This window comes from Aquarana catesbeiana, linkage group LG06 (genome assembly GCF_042186555.1).
Source record: "Aquarana catesbeiana isolate 2022-GZ linkage group LG06, ASM4218655v1, whole genome shotgun sequence".
NCBI classification, from domain to species: Eukaryota; Metazoa; Chordata; class Amphibia; order Anura; family Ranidae; genus Aquarana; species Aquarana catesbeiana.
In genome coordinates this window covers 336,439,599-336,453,846 of record NC_133329.1, presented here as the reverse complement: position 1 = coordinate 336,453,846, position 14,248 = coordinate 336,439,599, and the positions used below count along the sequence as shown (strand labels likewise).

General features: G+C 41.0%; 1 protein-coding gene across 1 annotated transcript in view; it reads right to left on the bottom strand.

The window, feature by feature from the left end:
* The window catches only part of LOC141148076 (dynein axonemal heavy chain 11-like), a 1,034,097-nt gene that overhangs the window by 255,475 nt on the left and 764,374 nt on the right, over positions 1–14,248 (bottom strand). The gene's annotated exons all lie outside the window — the stretch shown is intronic.

Below are 14,248 nucleotides of genomic sequence, written 5' to 3'. Positions count from 1 at the left end.
AGGAGCATGAGGTGAGAACAGCCCAGGATGGAAAAGTGTCTGTGCTTTGTGTTGGCAATATGGAATGGTAACCAAGCTCAGCGAGTTAAGAGGAGGAGAGTGTGGTCCTGTAGCCACGATAGGACCAATGTCACTGGTGAGGTAAGACACTGCTCAGAGTCTTCTAGTCACTAGCTGGGATTCTTTGTACCCCCCCCACCCGGGGATGTCCGCTTGCCCCACTTCCCTGACAACTGGGGAAAAGACACGCACCTCCGGGAGGTGACCTTCCCCCAACACCTGCCGACACTGACAGAGAAACCTTCAGAAATTGCTAAAACAAATCCCTTAACACCTCCTGAGGGGCCCCTGAGGGGCTGCAGGCTCCAGATTTCGTGTCACGTGGCTTTGCCCCCCAGATCTAAGTCCCCCCCAAAGCCCCCTGACAACCCCCGATGCTATGCCCACTGCTGAGCTTTTTCCCAGTACAGCACTCTATACTGCTCCTCCTCCGCAAGGCTGAAATCACATTCCTTTACAATACAGCCAGTCAGCCATGATCTGCATAGAGTGTATCTGCCTACTGCAACTACACTGCTGCTCCGACCAGGGGATTTCACAGGTCAGAACAGCAACATAAAAGCCAGACACACCCTGTGAAGGCTGATTGACTGTGTAAAGGAATGCGATTTCAGCCCTGTGTATTGTGTGTGTGTGTGTGTGGGCTGTTTACAGTGCTGGAATGGGAAAGGAGCTCTGCCAAATGACCTGCCAGGGGTCCCTGTCCTCTGATTCTCCAGGGGTGATTCCTGTCCTCTAATGTAAGGAGGAACTCTGGGAACTCTAAAGTCTTAAGCCACTTTGAGTATCTTGGTGGCGGTGGGTGTATCTGCACACACTGTGGAAGTGGTGGGTGGTAGTGGGGGGGCCCAGGTTAACTTTTGCATCGGGGCCCACAAGCTTCAAGCTATGCCTCTGCCACATGTAAATAATAAAAAGTGCTGCAATAGTGTAATAATGTATAAACCAGTTTAATAAAACACTCTCTAATCTTCAACCATTACACTCACATTTAGTAAATTCAAAGCAAGCAGAAATACCACAGCAAATCTTCCATAAAGCTCTAAAGTGGTGAATTGTGGTCACGGCGGACCCGAGGTGTGCAGATGCTATCTCACTCTCACCCACTCCTCAGACTTGGACCTCCACTTCCTGGTTCAGCGTATCACGTCAAACGTTAGTGATGATGATTGCCGTACAGCCACGCCCAGGGGCATGGCTGTACGGCAATCATCATCACTAACGTTTGACATGATACGCCGAACCAGGAAGTGGAGGTCCGAGTCTGAGGAGTGGGTGAGTGAGACAGCACCTGACTTTTTATTATTAGATTCATTCAGTTTTCACTTGCCAATGGGAGTTAATATTGTGTCAAAAAAACATTTTTTTTACATTTATTTTTGCTGTATTTAACATTTATATATGATTGCAATATTGTGATTTAAGCGCCACTATTTTTTCTCACTTTTCAATAAGGGTTAAAATACTGTTCACATTTTGTATTATTCAAAGTGGCAGCTCTACCTGTTTAAGATATTTTGTTCTGAGGCACAGTGGTGGAACTTCAAGTCTCGGCGGGTTGAACTTGATGACCATCAGTTGCAGATAACATGTTTGTTATTTAGAAAAAAAATGCCTTTGATATTATTTTAAAGATATCAAGGTTTGGGTGATACACTGTATGTTAACCGCTTGCCGACCGCCTCATGTACTTATTAGTCGGCAGAATGGCACGGCTGGACAAATGAGCGTACCCATACGTCCCTCTGAATTTGCCGCTGTGCCATCGCTTGCGCTCCCGCCGGCGGGGCGTGCACTCCCGCTGCGAGCTCTGTGAGTAGGATCGTGATTCCCGCAGACTCGATGTCCGCAGGGATACCCACGATTGTCTCACGGAGAGGAACAACAGGGAGATGCTAATGTAAACAAGCATCTCCCCATTCTGCCTAGTGACACTGTCCTGTCCTCCCTGTGATCGGGAGCTATGATCAGTGATGTGTCACACACAGCCCCTCTCCCCCACTGTTAGAACAAATCCCTAGGACACACATAACCCCTTCCTAGCCCCCTAGTGGTTAACCCCTTTACTGCCAGTGTCATTTTTACAGTAATCAGTGCAATTTTATAGCACTGATCGCTGTAAAAATGACAATGGTCCCAAAAAATGTGTCAAAATTGTCCGATGTGTCCGCCATAATGTCGCAGTCATGATAAAAATCGCAGAGTGCCACCATTACTAGTAAAAAAAAAAATATTAATAAAAATGCCAAAAAACTATCCCCTATTTTGTAGACGCTATAACTTTTGCGCAAACCAATCAATAAACGCTTATTGGGATTTTTTTTACCAAAAATATGTAGAAGAATACGTATCGGCCTAAACTGAGGAAAAAAAATGTTTTTTTGTATATGTTTTGGGAATATTTACTATAGCAAAAAGTAAAAAATAATGCAATTTTTTTCAGAATTGTCGCTCTATTTTTGTTTATAGCGCTAAAAATAAAAAACGCAGAGGTGATCAAATACCACCAAAAGAAAGCTCTATTTGTGCACAACTGCGCAATTGTCAGTCAAACCGAGGCAGCGCAGAATTGCAAAAAGTGCTCTGGTCTTTGGCCAGCCAAATAGTCCAGGGCTTAAGTGGTTAATATACTTAAAAATAAAAATCTGCCCCTCAGTCTGCCCCCTAGTTGCACATTTCAAGTTATTCTAAACAATAGAAGCTATTTATTCTATGTATAAATCTGCTTTAAAGAAATAACTAAATAAGAAATATTCTTTCTTTTTAAATTATTTTAGGTGTCCTGTGTGAATGGAAGTCCTATGTGAATAGTAAGGGTTTTTCAAATTTGACTGCAAAGGTGTAACTACATAAAAAAAACAAAAAAAAAAAAAAACTAGATGTAAGCATCATCGAGATATAATATAAGATAGTACAGTGGAAATGGCAACAACACAGTTAATGTTTGTGTATCAGTATGGGACTGTAGAAGAAGTGGGTTGACGTTTGAAAGCCTGTTGAGAAATATTAACTGTTAATGCAATAAAAGAAATTATCACAGATAGTACTCTACTGTGCCACTTTATTGTTAAAACATACTGTATTTCACACTCATAGATAACAGCAGAATTTACGTATATGTGTGATTTGTAGTGCAATATGTGATATATATTTAATTGTGAGTTAGTTAACAGTTTGGTCTTTATCTGGAAATTCTATAAGGATCTAAACTAAGGCCAACCTGCCGTAGATTTGAAATAAATGTATCCGTTCTTCCTGCAATGCAAACAAAACAGTATCTCCAAATTTCAGTGATACCATTTTTTTATATTGCATATTTTAGCTATACAACGATTAAAATTTTTGAAGATAAGACAGCAACTTGCCTGTTAAAATCCATTGCTTAGATCTGATGCATGTTAATGGGATTAAATGAGAACAAACAAAGAGTCCTAGCACAAGTGTCTCATTTTAATTCTTTTTTTATTTTAAACTTTGCCCTTTTCTAGACAAGGGGAAAGGCAACTATTTTTTAGCTACTGTGATCAAACAATGTCACATCACTATGGCAATCATTGTCCATATCTGGAATACAGAGCAACGTTAATTGTGCAATGTAGCATTGCTAGTGCATGTCAATCAGAGTCTATGAATTGAGAAAAATTTGCTCTGTTCATTCTCTTAAATGATGTACCCAATTAAACCTGTTAGAATTCATGATCTTCAGTCAAGGTTAAATGAAAGTAGTTACTCCTGTCAGCTAGGTGATTAAATGCTGCCTACATCAGGAACATTTATGTGCAAAATTAAAATTTTGGTATAAAGCATGAATCTTTATGCATGCCCGTTAATTATCTCACCGTTGTTCTACTTATTAAATGCCCGCTGCATCTTTCCTTCATCATCAGCTTTCTTTCACAACTTATTGTGTAGTTCATGTAATGCCAAAATTTAGTGCTGTGCCAGGAATATTGTTAGGCTAGTTCACAATAGGACATTTGTTTCTAGGCTTAATAGTAATAGTAATTAAAAGGCTGTAAGTAGATGTGGGAATTCAAATTTTAAATATTATCTATGATTTATACATTACTAGTTTTACCTAAACTTTGTTTACATAATTAGGATACAATCTAACTACTTTGAATGCAAATCTTTATCTGCACTCACAAAAAGATCAACATTACAGTATGATTTTTTTTCTTCATCAAAGTCGAGAATCCCTCCCCATGTGTCAAGGAACACCCCAAGCAGGGTGGGGTAAACAACTTGCCTAGATAGACAGAACATTAAGTACATTATTATTATTGGTACTTAATTACTGTATAGTGCTGTCAATTTACACAGCGCTTTACATATACATTGTACATTCACATCAGTATAAGAAGACAAACTGTGCTAAATAAACTAAATTGAACAAACTGCAGCAGCTCAGCTACAAGTGAGTACATACTGTGAGTAAAAAAAAGGAAAAAGAGGAGCTGCGCTAATAGTAAATATGAAAGTACATGGTGAACCTAAATACCAAAATGAAGAAAAAAGGAAATTACGTAGTGAGCAAAAACACCAGAAAATGTAAAAGGTGCAAATCTGTGAATCACTCTTCAAAGTAAATGAGCCGCTTTTAGAGTCCTCAATTGATGTCAGTGACTCACAAACACGGCAAATCCCTCCACCACATAGATTTTACGCTTACCAGATAGCAACCGGTGTAGTTAGGACTTAGGACTCTAGGACTTAAAAGTGAATCCAAGGGACCCAATCTCGTTCATTGAGAGGACTCAAAGTAACCCAAAAAGGAAAGAAGACTCGCAATAGTGTAAAAATCAGAAGAACATTTATTTAAATAAAGTCATGCATTTACTCGCAGGGGAATATAAACTGCATAAAAAAGAAAGCCGGCCAGCTTTATATAAAGTTAAAGGTCCATCCCTCAGGGTTCGTGGCAATGCGGTAACGTCAGCACATCCCTCCTCCAGCGCGTTTAGTCACAATATGAAGTTGCCCTGGGGCTACACCGCTTGCTATCTGGTAAGCGTGAAATCTATGTGGTGGAGGGATTTGCAGTGTTTGTGAGTCACTGACATCAATTGAGGACTCTGAAAAGCTGTTCTTTTACATTGAAGAGTGATTCACAGATTTGCACCTTTTAAATTTTCTGGTGTTTTTGCTCACTATGTAATTTCCTTTTTTCTTCATTTTGGTATTTAGGTTCATCATGTTAACTTCATATTTACTATAAGCACAGCTCCTCTTTTTCCTTTTTCACATTCACATCAGTCTCTGCTCTCAAAAATCTAAGGTCCCTAACATTCATGCATACGCATATTAGGACAAATTTAGATGAGAGCCAATTAACTGACTAGCATTTTGGAGTGTGGGAGGAAACCTACCCATACAGGCACAGGGAGAACATGCAAACTCCACGTAGGTAGTGCGGTGGTTGGGATTCAAACCAAATATTACTATTACCTATGGCAGTAAAGTGACCCTTACAATTTTTCTAAGATTGTTGGCAAGTTCACTATATAAATGGCTTACACAAACTGCATTACAGGACACTGAAGACAGCTATCAAAAATGGGGTGTATATTTTTAAAAATATTTTTTTATCACCTGACTATAGAGAGACCAGCCATTACCAACAAGTCCCCTAATAGGTTTTAAGTATACAGATGCGTAAAATAAAAATTATTAGGGAGATTTACTATTTTTATTGATTATGAGAAATATTTAACACATTTCACAGCTTGATTTATGGATTCCACCCTCAGCTGCTCAAAAAAAGCACTGTGTTAATTTAACACCACCCCTGATCACGTTATAGTTATGTGTGTTCTTAATGAAAACTGTTAAAAGTTGGGGGGGGGCTATTAAAATTCTGTGTTTCGGTAATGTGTGCATTATCCCAACACACAGCAATGTTACATTTGTTGTCGGGCTGTAGTGCCATTCTGAAAGGCACTCCATTGCACATGCACACTATATTGTGTAGTGGTGTGTTACAAATTTTCTGACATGCCTGATTTTCAGGATGTTTTGGTGCATTGGCAGCACATTATTTTCAATGGGCTACCTTAATGCAGCACACATTAACAAACATTAATGTAATACAAAACTGTAAATAGGCACTACATGCATGTATATGCATTTAGAAATGTCCTGCAAAAGAATATAAATGCATTATGTCGCACGGTATTGCAATGCACCAAAATGTAAAATTAGATGTGCCCTGCCCAATTACAGCACTTGATAGGTGCATTTGTACCATCACAAAACTCGTCCCATAAACTTATGATCCACACAGTAGGTAAGGGCCCGATTCACATGGCACTGGAAGCCTTGGCTTTCACTAAACCACACAAAAAATACCCAACTTTTAATTTGGTACAAAAAGTGTGGAATAAGTCCAAATACCTCCAGAATGCGGATGGCTATACAGAGTATAGCCCCATCTGGCATAATGACACCTATGGGGAATTAGCCAAATTACAATGTGGAGCTTGATGGAAGAAGTTTGGAGTTACACACATTAAACATATATTTAGGGATGGGGTGCTACGTACATTTGCTGACCTAAAGGAAACGTATAGTCTGCCTTCTTCGATGCATTTTTACTATATGCAACTTAAACACGCGGTGGTGGCTCAGGGCTGCTCTTCGGAGTGGCATTTGTCCCCAACCCCGATATTTAAACCTCTGGGGGATGCTGGCTCGTCTAAAGGATTTACCTCTCAATGCTATGCCATCCTGTTGCAATCCGTGATGAGGCAGCATCCCCTGAAGGTAAGGGAGAAATGGGAAACAGAGGTGGGACAGCTAGACGGTGATCAGTGGGAGGAGATCTGTCAGGTGTTGAACCTTTGTTCACTTAATGTGTCCCAAAAGCTTACCCAACTCTACATATTAATGAGAACGTACTATACTCCCCACAGGCTACATCTAATGAATCTGCAGATTGCACCGACATGTACGAGATGCAAACGTGACCACGGGGACCTTATACACATGCTGTGGAGGTGTCCCAAGCTACATACATATTGGGCGGGAGTGGTGAGGAACATCAACTCAATCTTTAATGTGAATCTTCCACAGGACCCTAGAGCATGTCTCTTGGGGGCTCTGGAGGGGTATGGGTGGGAAGGTCACAGTAGAGAAGCTGTACATAGAGTACTTTTTCAAGCTAGAAAATTGATCATGACTCACTCTAAGTCTGAGATGCCCTCGACTATTAAAGAATGGACTGATAATATTAATGTAACTCTGAGATTGGAAAGGTTGATATATCAACACAGAGGTAGCATGCAAAAATTTGAAAAAATATGGGCGCCATGGTTAGTTGTGCCGGGATTGGCCCCTATGGAACTAGTGGTTGACAGATTACTAGGAATCAGTCCTGGATGAAATATAGATTAAGTTTGGCTATAACTGGGATTATGTGTTATTGATGTTACATTGAGGCTGATGATTGTTAACTGGATTGTGTACTGTACAGACGTGTTGTATGGTCTTGAATACAATGTTTGTAACGTTTTTCCTGCAAATTCAATAAAAATCTTGTTGGATAAAAAAAAAAAAATTAGATGTGCCACAAAATCTGTAACACAAAGCACTATTGTGCATTGCCTATAGATATGGGAATTGGAGGTCATCAACTCACTATTATGTGTCCGCTGCACCACTAATTAGCTGTGCAACAGGTGCTGCGTCCCTGAACTTACAGACTCACCATATAAGGTGTGGTCTCCGGGACTGGGATTACTAAATTAAATAATAGGAAACAGGGGGAAAGAGACCCCCTGAAAAGAGTCACAGGCAGACCAAGCTGTTTTAGAAAGGGAAATATTTTATTACACAATATAAGTATTACAAAAACAAAAATCAGGTAAGTATCACAAACACCTGGATGGTTATTAAAAGTGAGGCAACGTTGTCTATTTAAAAAGCAGCTGCATCATGTGAAAAGTAAGCACGTACCATATACCGGAGCAAATTGATAAATAAAGTGCAAACAATTGACAATGGATAGATTCACAAGTCCTGGTGAGAGTCACCATAGAGCAATGTGTCCAGCCAGTCATTGTGTTTATAAATAAGCTCTCAACTGGAGGATACATGAGTATATGGTTCATTGATTACACATTGATGAAAAGGGTCCCAAAGATAAGCATAACTCAGGTTAACTTATATAGTAGTTTTAAGGCTAGTAAAATATCCTGTATAGAGTGTGGCATATAGCCACTAGTGGTAATTAGTCCAGGTAGCTTATTTGCAGGTTAAACCATATGAACCAGGGTTAGCTCTGAATGGGATCCCATAAAGTAAGGCTGAATGTAACCACAGATTAGAACAGGCATATTGTAGATAAATGATGATTGTCAAAAGGACCGATGGTCCGCTCACCCGACCATGGTATGCAAGAGGCTGTAGACTCCAACAGGTGTCCCTCATGTCTCCAGGATGTATTGTTTCATGGGGGGGTGCACGCTACGTCTTGTCTTGTCATCCGGAGTGCTCTATTGCCACATGGTATTACAGGGATCTTCACTGATAGATCTCCTGGCCCCAATGTAAGGTGTTCTGGATCCTCTGGGTAGACGGTCTGATACCTGAGCCAAAGATGGCTGCTGCCATTTTCAAAATGTGTACTTCGCTTGCGCCAACGTGACGCGTCATTCGTGGTGTAAATAACACCACTGCCATGGTGTTGTTACCGACATGTTTCACCCAATCACATGGGTTTTATCAAGGATGGGAGGGATCAGTGGCCGTCACCTATTTATACTGTTCATATACATCATATAATTGACTAGAAGTTGCTATTACCTGAACCAACCACTGGATGGCAACCTCCCGTACTAAACACCATACGTACAGATTAATCTACTGCTGGCCAAAGGAAATCAGAGGGGCTTATAGTTGCAAAGAGGTAACTTTTTAAACAGAGGGATTTTCCTTATTATGTGGGGATCAGTGCATGGGGGGAAGGAAGAGCAGGAAAACCTTGGTCACAGGGAAGGAGCAAACATTTTACGGAATGAAGTAAGGTGAAATAAAATAAAATAAAATAATATGAGATGGATTAGGTAAAGTAAGCAAATTCAATAGTTAATGGCTATATAGCATTCTTAAACCTAAAATCTGACAGGAGCATCCTGTCAACAGAGCTGGTTATCTGCTAAAATGATATTCACATCTCACACAAATAAGTAGATTATGTTCACCATTATCGATCAAGGAAGGGCTGAAAGCTACACTCTGTGTTCAAGCCCAGAGGCACAAGCGTATTAAGTCTAAATATCCACATTTTTTTTCTTTTTGCAGCAGGATGGAATCAAAGTCGCCTCTACGTGATGGCAAATTGAGGGTATAAAACCCCTTAATACTAATACCATCCTTGCTGCCTCCGTGGCAGTCTGCAAAGTGCAAAGCGAGTGGGGACATGTCTTCCCTTCTTTAGTTTATTCTCCTCCTTGGTTGAGTTTTTTATGCTTCTCAGATGTTCACCAATGCGAATTCGGAGTTGCTTCTTAGTCTTCCCTATATAGTATTTTTTACATGGACATTCCAGCATGTATATCACTCTGGAAGTCACACAGTTAATGAAATTTGTGATTTGAAAATTTGCACTCTGATTTGCATCGGTAAAAGCTGCTGTTTTTTTGATGAATCTACACATTTGGCAGTGCCCACATGTGTACATTCCTTTGAGGGTAGGTAGATCAGTCAGCCAGTTTTTTGTTCTCTTCCTAGTATATTCTGAATGAACTAGGCTGTCTTTAAGATTACGGGCTAATCTGGGGACCAGTTGGGGATGGGGTCCTACTATATCAGTTAGTGCCGGGGATTTGGAAAGAATTCCCCAATGTTTCTGAAGTGCATTTTTAACTTCTCCCCATTGTGCTCCATAGGTCATGATTATCCTTAAAGGGGATTGTTTGGATGATCTCTTTTGAGTGTCCTTGTTACTAGCTAGAAGATCTCTCCTGTCTTTAGACCATGATTTTTTTCGTGCCTTTTTAAGTACTCTATGGGGGTAACCTCGATCTCCGAATCTATCAAGCTTTTCACCTGCTTTCCTAAGGAAATCATCATCCCTGGAACAGTTCCTGAGAAGTCGCAGGAACTAGCCCACTGGGATTACCTTGATCAAATGGTCTGGGTGATGGCTAGAAGCTTGCAAAAGTGTGTTTGCTGCAGTCGGCTTTCTGAAGGTGCAGGTAGTTATTTTATTACCCATTATGGAAATTTGTAGGTCGAGAAAGAACATTTTTTTTTTGGGTCTATCACATAGGTTAGTCTAATGTTTCTTTCTTTATTATTAAGGGCCAAAAGAAACTCATTACCCAGCCACACCATAAAGATGTCATCAACGTACCTCAGCCAGGTGAGTACCTTGCTGAGGTACACTGGCATCTGATAGACCGTCTCCAGTTCTCAAAGGCCCAAATGGAGACAGGCATATGACGGGACCCATGTTGCTCCCATGGCTGTCCCCCTTGTCTGTTGGTAGAACCCATCCAAGAATTGGCAATAGTTATTGGTTAAAGCGAGCTCCAGAAGTTCTAGAATAAACTCATTTTGTACACCAAATTCAGGGTGGGTTGCTTCCAAAAAGGAGACCGCCCTGAGGCCCCAGTCATGGGGTATCAACGTAAAGAGATTCCACATCGATCTCCACCAGTAGGGCCCCAGGGGATCTCTAAATCCTGTAGTTTGGCCAGGACATCACAGGTGTCTTGGACATAAGACGGCAACGGTGTTACCAAGGTTTTAATAAATCCATCAACATATTTGTCCACTCGTTCCAGGCGGCCCTTTATCGCTGAGACGATAGGTCTACCAGGAGGGTTTGTGAGAGATTTATGAAGTTTAGGGATTATATAGAAGGTGGGATTATTGTATTCTCCCACCCTCAGATAGTCCCATACCTTATTAGTCAGAAGATTAGCTTCGGGCCAGAGATAGTTGTTGATTACGTTTATTAGCTAGAGCAGGAAAGGGGTTAACAGACAGTTTTTAGGTAGGTGGAAGTATCGCCTAGCTGTCGGAAAATTTCCTTTTCATATAGATCACCAGACAGCAGGACATCATTACCCCCTTTGTCACTACCTTTAACTATCAAATCCTCTGCCCGCTCCAGCTCTGACAGGGCTTTTCTTTCTTCACTGGAGAGGTTGTCTGGGCCACACCTAGACCAGTCGATTTTATTTAGATCATCCTTCACAAGGTCAAAAAAGACCTTCATCCAGTGATGCTTGTAGATAGGAGGCATTTTAGTAGATTTAATATATAGGTCACTGGGTCTCCTAATCCTGCCAGGGTCAGGTTCATCCTCAAAACCCATCTGTTTGTCCAGGAGAGCTATCCAGTTCTCCAAAGCTAGTCTTTCTTCTTTTTCCTCTGGGGTCACAAGCAGTAGGCCACTCATTTGGGAAGTGTCCTTCTGACTAGCATGCCAGATGTGAAAAATTACTTAACGCAGGAATAAATTTATATCCTTATATGCTGTGAATTTGTCCATGGGCGTTGCTGGTGAGAAGGACAGTCCCTTACTTAGCAATTTAATATGTCTTTCCTCAAGTGGGAAATCTGATAAGTTGATGACCTTCATGTCTGTTGCTGGGGGTGTTGGTGGAACCTGAGTGTCACATCCCTCTAATATTTGGTACTGCGGGTTCTTATCTGCTTTTGGGTTTTGTGGGTTAACCCCCGGGTGTTGCCTCCTCCTCGCCCTCGGCCTTTTATGTCTGGTCTTCCCTCTTCTTTTGGGAAAGTCCCCCAAAGTGGCTAGGTTAGCAACTCCAGCCCCATCCACATGCTCAAAGTCAACAGTTTTGGTCCGTTTCTGTAGCGAGTCGTGGATCTATTTCTGTTCCGTCTGCTCTGACTGCGTCCCCTAGGTACTGTGAGATCAAAGACCTCACCCTTTTCAAAGTCGTCTAGATTTTGTCTAACTTTATGCTGTTTCATTGTCATAAGATGCTTCTGAGTTTTCTCTTTTTTTTTTCTTTAGTATATCATTAGGTTTCTCAAAGTCAGCTTCTCTCTGAAATGGTTCCAGACCTTTACTACTTTGTTCCAGTTGAATAACCGTCAGCCCATGCTCTAGGCATTTAGCCTGCCATTTTTCTATAAATCTGGGTGTATGCAGATGTTCAGCAGGAGTCACCCTCACATGTAGGCCCCTTGGGATAACCCCAAATTTTATATGGGATTCCAGCGAGGAAATGTCCCATTTGCGATTTAGATACCTAATTGTTAATTTTTTATGCTGTTTAAACAATTGTTTTATCTGCTCATTATCAGTTCCCTCCGTGCACCAATCCCTAGTAAACGCAGTCTGAATCTCCAGATCAATGTCATCCCCTATCATGTAAGCCATAATATACAAAATTATACAAAGTTCTATACAAAAAGTGTTAGGTAAGTCAAACAGGACAGGAGTTTACCAGTGTGCCAGTGGCCAGCAGTCAGAAAGCATTCACTGTGCAGGTTGATAGGGCACCTAATTCATGCAATACAGAGGTCAAATTGTCAATAGGAGTATGATGGCCAGTAAAAGGAGGCCATAGGCCTATAAGTCCCTAAGAGGTTCAGGTAATAGCAACTTCTAGCCAATTATGTGATGTATATGAACAGTATAAATAGGTGAGGGCCACTGATCCCTCCCATTCTTGATAAAACCCATGTGATTGGGTGAAACATGTCGGTAACAACACCATGGCAGTGACGTTTTTTACGTCACGGATGACGCATCACGTCACGTTGACGCAAGTGCAGTACACATTTTGAAAATGGCAGAAGCCATCTTTGGCTGAGGTATCAGAACAGCTACCCAGAGGATCCACAACGCCTTACATTGGGACCAGGAGATCTATCAGTGAAGCTCCCTGTAATACCGTGTGACAATAGAGCACTTCAGATGACAAGACCCACGTAGTGTGCGCCCCCCCTACTAAACAATACATCCTGTACACATGAGGGACACCTGTTGGAGTCTATAGCCTCTTGCATACCACGGCCGGGTGAGTGGACCATCGGTCCTTTAAAAATTATCATTTATCTACAATAATATGCCTGTTCTAACCTGTGGTTAAATTTAACCCACTGCCTTACTTTATGGATCCCATTCAGAGCTAACCCTGATTCATATAGTTTAACCTGCAAATAAGCTACCTGGACTAATTACCACTAGTGGCTATATGCCACACTCTATACAGGATAAATTACTAGCCTTAAAACTACTCTACTCCTCTAAGTTAACCTGAGTTATGCTCATCTTTGGGACCCTTTTCATCAATGTGTAATCAACGAACCATATACTCATGTATCATCCACTTGAGGGCTTATTTATAACACAGTGACTGGCTGGACACATTGCTCTATGGTGACTCTCACTGGGACTTGTGAATCTATCCATTGTCACTTGATGCACTTTATTTATCAATTTGCTCCTGTATATTTATGTATTATTTATTTATTTCAGTTACTTATATAGCGCCGTCAATTTACGCAGCGCTTTACATATACATTGTACATTCACATCAGTCCCTACCCTCAAGGAGCTTACAATCTAATGTCCCTAACTCACATTCATACATACTAGGGACAATTTAGACAGGATCCAATTAACCTACCAGCATGTCTTTGGAGTGTGGGAGGAAACTGGAGTACCTGGAGGAAATCCACGCAGGCACAGGGAGAACATACAAACTCCAGGCAGGTAGTGTTGTGGCTGTAACGCAGCTGCTTTTTAAATAGACAATGTTGTCTCACTTTTAATAACCATCCAGGTGTTGGTGGTGGGTACCTGGTTTTGCTATTGTAATACCTATATTGTGAAATAAAATATTTCCCTTTCTAAAACAGCTTGGTCTGCACGTGACTCTTTTAAGGGGGTCTCTTCCCCCTGTTTCATATTATTTACTATTGTTCACTGCAATGCATTGTAGTGCACTAAAATGCATGTGCATTGCTTTAGTGTGTTGGTGCACTCCAAGTGAACAGATGTGAATAGGCCTTTAAAATATTGCAGCTTTGCATACACTTAGATGCAGTGGCTGCATATGTTTTTCTTTCCATGTTGTTTTCCTTTATTTTTACATGGCAATCCTGTGAATAACACTTTGTGTCCCTGGGTGGCTATGCTCAACCAACATATCTACGATTAGAGTCCTGGTTGTCACATCAGGACTACAAGTATATCTTC